General features: G+C 38.4%; 1 non-coding gene across 1 annotated transcript; it reads right to left on the reverse strand.

Moving 5' to 3' along the window:
- Window positions 1–752: 752 nt before the first annotated feature.
- On the reverse strand, window positions 753–859 carry LOC112827016 (U6 spliceosomal RNA). Its single transcript, XR_003209131.1, has one exon. It is a non-coding gene; the product is annotated as a U6 spliceosomal RNA (small nuclear RNA).
- Between the last annotated feature and the right edge of the window lie 10,976 nt (window positions 860–11,835).

The raw sequence follows: 11,835 nt of genomic DNA on the forward strand, positions 1-11,835 counted from the left end.
CATTAGCAAGTTGGCCTTTAAGAATCATGAGTACATTTCAAGTTTATATAAGAACCAAATTTATGTCATTAATATAATTCCTCCCAATAGCCCCATGGTAAGAAACTGTAGAAAGTCACTGTGGAGGGATAGACAAATTTGTGCAAAGCCAAGGGATCGCCTAAGAGTAAAGGAATAGACATCCTTCCTCTTTTTAATGTTATTAGGCAGGATGAAAAAGTTTATTCCAACTGAGAGATATTGGGACTCCATAATGGAAATGAACATGAGGAAACAGGAAGTCTGGGCAGGTAATCTGGTTTAGTACCAGGGCCAAAGGGAAATTAGAAAGGGGTGGCTCTGGTACAACATGTGGCTGCTCTGGAACACGTCACTGAGACAATCACCCTGGCATAGAGGAAACACTTTAGCAATATGGTAATTCATGGAAGTGTAAAGTAAACAGCCACCATCTGTTTGGAGAAGACTGTCTGGTAGTAATCCAGGAGGTCCAAGATTCTGTTTTATTGAAAGGCCACTGAGGCCTGTAAGAAAATCAGCACAGTAGTGGGTAAGGCTCTTCTGAATTGTGGAGCACTAGTTTTCCACAGGAATCATAACAAGAGCACACAAGGCTGCCCTTCAGCCCAGCATAAGGAGAATCTCTAGGGTTGATTCTAGCGGATTACTCAGTGCAGACCAACCGAGCCCAGGAGTTCTAGGAAGTTTGGAGATAGATCTCCAGGTGGATGGTCCACATATATTTTTTTTTTTTATATATGGAACACTTCACGAATTCGTGTGTCCTCCTTGTGTAGGGGCCATGATAATCTTCTCTGTATCATTCCAATTTTAGTATATGTGCTGCCCAAGCGAACACTGGTCCATATAATTTGAATGTGAATGAACAACATGGACTTAATTGACTATCTCTAGCCGACATTGTCAGTGCTCCATCTACTTCCCATAGATCCTTACTGTCATTTACGAGCACAGAAGCTCTAGTTCCAACTGCCTGTCTTTGTGTCCTCTTGACTGAGGACTGACCACCAGAGCCTGTTCTGCTCGAGTGCTTAATGCATCAGAAGTGTTGGGGAATAGAAGAACTCCCTGGAAAATAGCTCAACCAATGGGAATTGGTAGAGAATTACCCCAATTCCTGCATTTTCAAAAGGAACAACTGAGGAATGTATTCTATATGAATGCTCAGAATTCCCAAGTGGGAATAAATTACAGTGGCTCTGAGCTTGATAACATAACCCTCTCTTGACTTCCTTCCTTTCTCTGCCTGTATTGTTTCCTAAGGCTTGTATAACAAAACAAAACAAAACAAAAAACCCAAACAACAACAACAACAACAACAAAAACAACAAAGTGACTTAAAACAACAGAAATTTATTTTCTTATAGTTTTGGAGGCTAGAAAACCAAAACAAATGCCTAAGGAGGATCATGCTTTCTCTGAAGGCTGTAAGGAAGAATTTTTCTTTGCTTCTTTCTCATTCTTGGTGGTTGCCAAAAATCCCTGGTGTTCCTTTTTCTTACAGTTCTATCACTTGAATCTTTGCTTCCATCATCACCTAACCTTCTTCCTTGTCTCCTCTCTGTGTCTCTGTATCCACATCACCCTTTCCTTTCCCTTACAAGACACGTTATTGTATTTGGGGTCTGCCGTAACCTAGCATTACCTCATTTAATTACATATGCAAAGCCCCATTTCCAAAGGTCATATTTCAGGTGGACACGAACTTTGGAAGAACACTGGTCAACAGGTAAACTTTCTCATTTGTTTTTCCCACAAACAGTGTTTCTTAAGATCACCTCTCAAGGAAACAACTTGCCCTTAAATCTTTGTTTCAAGGATAACTTTTGGGGGAGCTCTCACACCTTGCCTAACAACCATGCAAAGGTCTCACAGGAAGTAGATGTCTGTCAAGATAATACCTTCCTTCCCTTTATCTCATTGCTTCTAGAGTAATACATTTGACCAAGTCTTGCTATGGATTCTACTTGCTACAGTTTCTACTGTAAGAGGTAAAAGATTATTCATCAAAAGAGTAGGAGAACCCAGCTATTAGAAACCAACCAGAACCCAGAGATCATGATCGGGATGATGCTAGATCAATGAAGGCCGAACATAAGGCTAAATAAAGTCAAGTTTACTAATAATTGGGCTCCTATGATTTCATAATTGACAGATATATCTGTCAAGGATACCTGGAGCTAGCCTTAATATGTTGATGGGATGAGTTCTTTAAGAATAAAAAAAAAAAAAAACAAATCTAGGTAATTAGTGGTAATGAGGTAGAACTGCCTTGTGGTCAAAAGGCTGAGAGCATAGCAAACTAGAGTAAATCGATTATATAAAATTAGAGAACCCAGCAGCTGCCTCTGATCTCCAAGGATTATCTCTAAGGATAATCATGTCCCTAAAGCAATAAGGAGGCACCAGTATTGTTGGGAAGCCAGTGGTGGCTATTCTTTGCACGCTAGGGATTAATGGTAGGAAGGCTGCTATTCAACTGGATAACATGTGAAGGACAGAATTCCAAAAGAACAAAGGTCAAGTTTTAGCACTTAAACATCAGAGACAAGGAACCATAATTGTGGTAATGGTAGAAAGTCTGAAATGACATTTGTGACTTCCAGGAATCTGTGGATGACTACCAGACTATGGTGTTCTTAAGGTAAAGGTCCAAGAGCAGCCAGTGATTTCTTAACTTTTGTAATGAAAAAAATTTATTTATAAATTTATAGAGGGTGCCTGGCTGGCTCAGGCAGAAGAGCATGTGACTCTTGATCTTGGGGGGTTTTGAGTTCGAGCCCTATGTGGGGTGTAGAAATTACTTAAATAAATAAAACAACAGAAAAAAAAAAAGAGTAGGGGACCAGAAGGTTGACGGCAACTGTTATAATGCAATTTATAATCCTGAATCTAATTTCCAAACCTGCAACATTCCTCAAACAGAAGCTCCGTTGACTGAAGGGGAGGCCAAGGCTCTTTGAGAAATAAGTATTTAATGCTACAACATGTATACATACTAGTGAGTATTTCTATACATCTCAAAGAGACCTATGGTCATTCACCAGAGTAACTGTATAGTGAAGAAAGAGGAAATACTCGAATATTTCAAGGATTGTTGAATATACTTTCAGTTGTCATTGATACTATGGACCCTTAGTTGGAGTGGGAATTTCAAATTCTAGATGTTAAGTGAAGTACTGCTCTAAATCCATCTCACGGTGTAGAAAGTGGGTCTTAATATCATATCCTATATCATCAGGAAAAGAGCTACCCTGATGGAATATTGGAGTGTACTCTTAAAGACATAGCTAATGCCCTGAATATGACATCCTTATAGTCGCAGTAGTATTCTTCAAGATGAAAAATATACAAGGGTCCAATAGCCAGGAAATGCTGATTTATCCTATTAGGTGGAATATATGGGTTTGAGATCTAAGGATTGGAAGTAGAAGGAACATTTTACCATCATTATCAGTGAGTCACATGTGGAATTTCTGCTTCCTTCTTCCCATAAACACAGATTCTGCTTGACTAAATGCCCTAGTCCCTAAAGGCACTTTTCTCCCAGGGGACACAGTAAGCTAAAACTGTGGCTACTGCCCAATCACTTTGAAATCCTTATCCCAGAAGACCAAATGGCAAAAGTCACTACACCAGCAGGAGGAACTGATCATTCTACTATATAAAAAAGAGAAAACAATGTCTGAAACTCATGGGATTGGTGTTTCCATGACTAGTGACAAAAGTAAATGAGCATTTATACCAGTTATGGTCTGACATGGAAAGGGTCATTTGGGGGCTCAAATCCTACCATGCAAGTAACCGAGAACAACAAAACTGCTGGTTGTGGATGCAGATAAGGGGAAATCTAGGAATGGCATGAAAGATATTGCTGCCATTGGACCAATGAAGCAGTAGATGTTAGGGGTATCTCAGTAACACTCTTATTATTTTGTTTTGTTTTGTTTCAAGAAAGTAGACCTGCCAAAATTTTGAAGAATTGTGAAAGGACAGAGTAAAATTGACTTAGCATACAAGCAGTACATTTCTCATTTTTTATTTGTGCATTTTCTAAGATATGAAATTATGGTCTTACAATATTGTAAATAGGATGTGAGGAGGAAAAACTCACTATAATTTTGCCATTATTTACTAGAGTTTGGCAGCATATGTAGATATAGAAATTTGTGCCCACATCTTTGAATATTTCTGAAAGCAGAAGGCTTACTAGAGAAGTTTGCAAACACACAATGAATAAGGACTCGTAGAATGGTGTTTCCAGGAAAAGAAGAATGAGAAAAATGCTCACCCAAATTCCCACAGCTTTTGGAGTCTTCAGAAAAAAAAAAAAAGAAGTTTTCTAAGAATATAAGTGGAAAAGGAGGTTTCTTTCCATTGATCCCTATCTCTTCAGAATACCATTTCAGAGATAAAATACAAAACAAGACCTCTATCTGGGTTGTTCTCCCACTGATATGTGCTTAGTTTTTAAGAAGATTCTTGTCATGGCTTTTTTTTTTTTCCTTCCTACCCCACAACATCAGAGGAGGCAGACCCAGAAGGGAAGAGAACAGAATATCAGAAAACACATAGCTCCAACGTACTCATCTCCATTGTAGAGAAAAGAAAAGAATGAAAGAATAAATCCTGCCTCCGATCCACTCCAAATTCTTGGAACTGAAACAACCATTTAGGAAAGATATAAGACTTGAATTGAATTTTAATTGGAAGTCTAAATACAAGACTATAAGGAAATCGATAACAGAAAGTGTACAGAAGGAGTCATATAATCTTAACACTAAGGACTTCACTAATCATTAGAGACTAGAGATTCTATATTATTCATTTGGGAATATATATTTTTTAAAGGAAGAAATAAAAAAGGAAACAAGTCCAAACTTACTCATCCAGTGAATTTGCATTGTTTAATAAACTAGTTACATATGATGACACCAAAGAGTGGGACATCAGATCACAGAAGACACTACATCCATTATTTTACAAGCAAAAGACTGATAACTAAGACATATCTATGCAACCAGTGTGACCTGCATCACTAGCTGAGGCTGCCTTTGTTAGGGTTCTCTCACGACAATTAATTTACATGCAAGTAATATATTTAAGAACTAATCCCAGTAAATACCTGGAGAGGAGTTAAGAAGTAAAACAGAAAAGGGAAGGAAGTCTATTCTCCTACCTTTTCCCCCACCTTTACCTGACATCCAGAGAATTAGGGTCAGTTATTTACAACTCTGAGAGTTGTATATAAATAAACTCTATTTTACATTTTCCCTAGTCTTTTTTTTTTTTTAATACAGGTAAGAGAGGTGCTGTAACGAAGTAGTAGAGCCAGTTAGCCTACCTCCTAACAAGCTGGCTTTTTTTTTTTTTATTGTTGTGTAACAACCTACCCCCCAAATTATTGGTTTGTCATGAGAAGAACCATTCCTTTTGCTCACATATCTGCAATTTGATCAGAGATTTATGGGGAATTTTGTCTCTGTTCTATATGGCATCAGCTAGAATGTCTGGACTGGGGCTGGAAGACCCACTTCCAAAGATGGCTCAGTAAATATGGTTAAAAGGTTGGTGCTGGTGACTAGCTGGACACTCATCTAGAGCCCTGATAACAGTTTTGTGGCACAAGAGCCTTTCCGTGGAGCTGCTTGGGCTCCTCACAGCATGACTCATATTGTTGGTCAAAATAGTGACACAGCTCTGGGATATTCAGGAAGAAGGGGCATTGAATCACCTTTTTACGGAAGGAGTGAGAGAGACCCTTGGTACTGAAACAAGCCTTGAGGTAAATGACCAGTTATGCATGCTCTCTTTAAAATGGAGGGTGGGACCCTAACTCCCTTTAGTCCTCAAAACAATATTTTGTTTTTCAACCATTTAAATTTATTTGTCCTAATTTAAAGGTAACAAAGCCACTTCATTAACTGTTTTGAGAATACTCTGAATTTCATGTGTATGTTTTTATCCCTTACAAATCCTTTTTTGCCCACATTAGATTCATTGTCTTAAGAAATGAATAATCTTCAGAAATCTCTTATGTATATGAAAAATGAAAGAAGCAGAAAAGGAAATAGCTTTAGGCTAAGTCACACATCTCTTTAACAAATCAAATCAAAGTAGTGCTTCATGATGCAGCTATCTGCTAAATCAGGCCTATCAATTTGAATTTCTCCATGCCCTGTTCTTTTTCCCTTGCTTCCCCTGTCTTATTGTGTTTTCAAATCACTACTGATGCCTTCCACCTTCTTGACAGTTTCCTTTGTCACTGGTAAGGCTCAAATCTGGCATTGAACATAGGTATGACCAGGAGGACACTCAGAGTTTGTTGGCAAGAAAATCACCCTAAAAAAGAGTTTTCTCGCTTGTGTGCTTAAATATATCTGTTGAGTCAGATGGTTTTTTCCCCAAACTTTTCTTCTTCGTAGGGAAAGAAATGGCCTCGTGGAGGCAAGTCTCTGTGTCTGAATAAAAAGAATTAACTATAGGGGAAATTATTTCTATGTTGAAATGAATTCTTCTCTGCGGCTTAATTTTGAACTATATTACCAATATTCCTCACGAATACAAAATTGGACAGCTGAATTTCATATCATTTTGATGAAATGAGTAAATTCAGTGGGGACTACCACCGATGCTAAAGGTCTTCAAGAAGGGAGAGTTTATTTTGAAGCGTTATCAGATAAGAACAAAAGACAATATAAGCTCTAAACAGACAAGCTGATTTCATGTTTGCCTCGGGCAAACCAAATGCTCACTGTTGATTTACCATTGAATTGTGAAAGCAAAGGCTATAAAAGCAAAAACAATCTTTGTTCTTTTTTTTCCCCATTGTGGTTCCTTGATACCCTAAAGTAATATGATTTGCTATGGAGGATGTGAAGAAGGGTTGCTTAGACTTATGGTTCTGGAAACTTTCAACCGTTTTAACATTGTGGACACGAGCATTAAAAAAATCAAATCATTTCTGTGACAAAGGTTAGAAATATTGTTACAAAGACAGGGAAATTGAGTTTTAGTGATCTCTTTCCACCTTAGTGTCCCTGTAAAAGCTGTGAGGTGAGGTAAAGCAGTAACAGCACAAAATGTGATTTCCAGTATACTGGCATTCCTTTAGAAGGGCACAGGTTTACGAAACATTAGCTATAAGCACCAGGGAGGTCACTAATATTTAAGTGCTATCACCAGTGGAAGCAAGAATCTATGTTGTTGGACAATATCTTGCTGAGCAAGGAGAATCATTTCTTCCCTGAGTGAATTATACCAATCAGTTAACATAAATTGTGATGAGTCAAAATGTTAAAGCAGTATTTTTTTCCCACCACCTTAAGAATAAAGGTGTTTACTCCCCTAACTTTCTTTACTGAAAAAGAATGGGGAGAAAAATCATGATACTGTGATACTTTCATAAGAATCTTATTAACCTGATATAACTGATCTCGTCAAAAATATAAGGAGTCAGATGAGGGACTGAAAACTCATAAAAGTTTGCCTAAATGAGCAGAGCTAAGGAAAAGCCAAGCATGGGAGTCAGACTCATATACTTTACTGACCTCAAGAATCTCTGGTCAATTATTTACGCATTACAGCTCCTACTGGCTCTAAAAGTTATTAGGATCATTTACTTCATGTTCTCATCATGAGGAAAAAAATAGTTTTAAATATATCCCTCCCATTAGGTAAAAAGGAAAAATCCTTAATCATTTTGATATTATGTTAAAAATGTAATAACTAGATTTTGAATCAAATAATATAATAAACCTTATCCTTTAAATTATATTAGAATTAACAGCAATAGCCATGGAGTTCTCTGGAATTTTCATATGTCCCGGGCCACACACTGTTTCTAGGGCTGCTGTAACAAGTACCACAAAATTGGTGGTTTAAAACAACAGATATGTATTGTCTCACAGTTCTAGAAGACCTAAGTCTGAAATCAAGAGATCAGCAGGGTTGGTTCTTTCTGAGGGCTCTGATGGAGAATCTGTTCACTGCCTTTTTTCTAGCTTCTGGGGACAGCTGGGAACCTTTGTCATTCTTTGGCTTCTAGTAGCATCACTGTAATACCTGCTTCAATCTCCACGTGGCACTCCCCCTGGGTGTCTCTTCTTCTCTCTTAAGAGGATATTGGTCATATTGGATTAAAGGCTCACCCTACTCCAATATGACCTCATCGTAATTTGCATCTTAATTACATCTGCAAAAATCGTATCTCCAAGTCAAGTCACACATGTACAGGTATCAGGGATGAGGACTTCCACACACCTTTTGGGGAGACACAATTCAACATATGGCATGTAGAAATCATGCAGGAGAGATCAGCTGAAAAACCATCAAGCAGAAAATATAAAGCCTGAAAGAGCTGGATAGATGTGGTTATATCTATGTGTGTTATGTATATATGTGTTTGTGTATGTGCTAATGTGTTCAAATTTACGTGTGATGTCACAATTAATACACTGCTTTTAGGCTAGTTCCTCTTTTTGAAATGGATATGAAGCTATGGAAAGTTAGGAATCTGAATGGACTATTTCAATGATCAGGTATGCATTTCCTTCTTCTCTGTCTACAAATATTAACCAATGTTTAGATTTCTTAGCTGGAGATTTATCTTCAAAAAGTCTTTCTGGCCTTTGCCTTTGGGACTTGTATTGTCTGAGAAGATTCTCAGAATTCTCCAATCTTTTAATTAAAAAAAACCTGGTTTTGGATGTATAAATTTATTATCTCTTTTCATACAAGTAGGAATTGATCATACTTTCTTCAGAAATTTTTATCATGAATAGTCATCATACCCTTGGTCCCATATTTTAATTTTCTAGTATTTAGATGTTTTTTGGTAAATATTTTTTTAAATAGCTAAAATTATACCTAGTAATGATGAGGTTTCAATTAATATATGGAATATCAATATAAATCTGAAACTAGCTTTATAGAACACTGAAGACCATGATTTTATAGTTATATGGCACAAGAGTTCAGAAGAGTTCAGAAGCTATTCATCTGGGAAACCAGAATAAAAATCCTTAGGTCAACATTCATGTAATTTCTTAAAAAAAGTAAAATACCTCCATAATATTTTAAAGAGATCCTTTGCCTACTGTGCACAAAGCAGCAGTCCTTTTGGAGCAAAATATATTGGTTAAGTTGCTTAGAACTCAAGTCTTCCTATTTTGTGTATGCATTTTATTTATATGTTCCCCACTTTTTATGGGTCTGATCTATGCTTGTTATAGAGTTTAAAAGCCGTTCTGAAACCTAATTGAGTTGGTTTATTTTATATTCTTTATACAATTTTTTTTGTTTGTCTGTTCCCATAATGATACTTTCACTGTACACTAATGCTTAGATGTCCTAAAAAAGTGTTATTTGCTTTTGGTTTAGAAACTAAATTAGAGTAGCAAAAACACCCATAGTATCTCCCTCTCTTATTTTAAATGTGCTGGCTCTGGCTTTTATGTGACACAGATTCCAGAGGACGTGTAGCGGTAGACAACAATTATTAATTCTTATTCCCCCCTTCCAGCTCAGAAGGTAGTTACCTAAATGCTATACTAAATTTAGAGAAAAGAATATTACCTCTGTGATCCATATTCTTCCCCTAAACTACTGAACTAGCTTTATTGCCCAACAAGCTAATGAAGAGGAAAGCAGTCACGGAGCATACACAGTGAAAAACTGAAAAGAAGGGTGAAAACTGGAGTCATCCAGCTCTTCTCCACTGCACCAAGTAGGGAGGGGGGAAAAAAGCTGCAGTGATATGGGAAAGAAAGAACACCAGCTTCCTTGCTTACCCTCTCTTCCTCAGATCGACCAGAAAAACAGGGAAATCTATCCAGTGGGGACATTCCTTTGGTCCCACTCATGTTCACGTTGAAAGTGAGCATACACTCGTGAAGGCATGTAAGACAGCCCTTCATGCTTTTATCTCCCTGATTTAGCCAACCATCCTTTAATGGCCCATTGCAATTCCCTGTTAGGACTCTTACTGTGAGGAGGCTATCTCTCTGTCCATTGTTGGCCATTATGGGTTATAAAATGCGTTCCCTGGTCTGCAGAAATTATGGTCCGCCGTCCAAATTGGTGCAATATCTCCTGTTCTGGTTCTTTCAAAATACGCAGCATTTGCATCTACACTGAGTAGGTGTAGCCCAATGCACAGTCAGTGTCTATTCCTATCAGGACCCATCTGTAGCTCACAGTGCTACCAGCATCAGTCTCACTTGCCAGCTATGATCAAGGCCTTTTTCCGCCAGGGGATCTACCACATAGCCATCTGCAGTCTCTGCCTCTTGGCAGATAGGACAGTTTTTATTGATTTTTTTGTCTCAGAGGGTGCAAAAGGGCTATGTTTAGACTCAGCCCATCTCTGCGTTGCCGCCCTACCCCCAGGTTCACTCATTTCATGGATCCCGGTGGCCACCTTAAGTGAGCACATGGGGATATGGGCTTGTTAATTCCAAACACCTTCTGAACCGGAAAGAAGATTCTTCTGAGGGCATCGCCATGTCCTACTTTAATGCCAAATGTCAAATTCCCAGTGATCTTCATAGGGCTGTGTATGCCCCACAAGGGCATCTTTTAATAGGCCAGGTTTCCATTGCCCTCCTGCCTAACCGTATGACTAGGTCATTGAGCACTGCCTGGGAGTCAGTAAAAACCCATACCTAGGAGATTTTACAACTGTTCAATTCTTCCATCACTGCTAGGAAAGCAGCATGCAATTCAGCCCACCAAGCTGATTTGTTTTTACCTTCTTCCCTCAGAGTGGTAACCCTCCATATAGGACGTTGTCCATTCACCTTGGAACTGCCACTTCTTTGTCAGTCAGTTGAGAGTTGTTTATAGGGCACTGTCAATGTTAATAGAATCCAACAGCCCCTCATGCACTTCCAGAGTCAGTCTTAAAGGGGAAAAGAGGCTCCCTACTTGTAAGTATCTCTTCCTTGAATTGCCCAATCAGCATGATCCTGTACAAACCATCTAAATTTTATTGTGGAACTTTTAGGGTACTGACAACCCCATTAAAGTGTTTCTCTAGGACATCATCCTAGGCATTATAGCTACTTCTGATTTTAAGATCACTTTATGTCTGCTTCATGGAGGTAGCTTCAGTTAATAATGTCCAATAACAAAGTAGTAAATGCCCCTCAAATGAAAATTCTGCTAGTCTAAAACCCCAGTAGTGTTGTTGGGAGATGTTCATAAGCCCCAATATGCTTCACTTAGGGCTACCATACAGAGAATTTGTCCCTACAGCACTCCAGCTTGTCTTTCACACTGTGTGGGCTCAGGCAGTCTTATTGGTTCCCATTTAATATGTCTAATTAACGTTGCCTGAAGGGAAGATTTACATGCTTTCTATTTTACAGTACTAGGTAGGGAGAGCATTCCCCAGCGAGATACAATGCCTATTTCTACAATATATAAGGTAAAAGAGACTTCACATAAAACCCTTTCACATAAAACCTGTTCAAACATACCAATTCTCCTCCACCTTTTTACCTTAATTCCATCAACTCTTACTCTTACATCAACTCTTCTGTTTCCTAACTGTAGCCTCTATTAAGACTTCATCCACGTGTGCCTGGGTGGCTCAGTTGGTTAAATGACTACCTTCAGCTCAGGTCATGATCCTGGAGTCCCAGGATCAAGTCTCCCATCAGGCTCTCTGCTCAGCAGGGAGTCTGCTTCTCCCTCCGCCCCTCCCCACCTCATGCTCCCTCTCTCTCTCTCTCTCTCTCATTCTCGCTCTCAAATAAATAAATAAATAAATCTTAAAAAAATAAAAAAGACTTCATCGATAGGTTTTTGCTT

This window comes from Callorhinus ursinus, unplaced genomic scaffold, assembly GCF_003265705.2.
Source record: "Callorhinus ursinus isolate GAN/ISIS: 27379988/994484 unplaced genomic scaffold, GSC_fseal_2.0 scaffold7, whole genome shotgun sequence".
NCBI classification, from domain to species: Eukaryota; Metazoa; Chordata; class Mammalia; order Carnivora; family Otariidae; genus Callorhinus; species Callorhinus ursinus.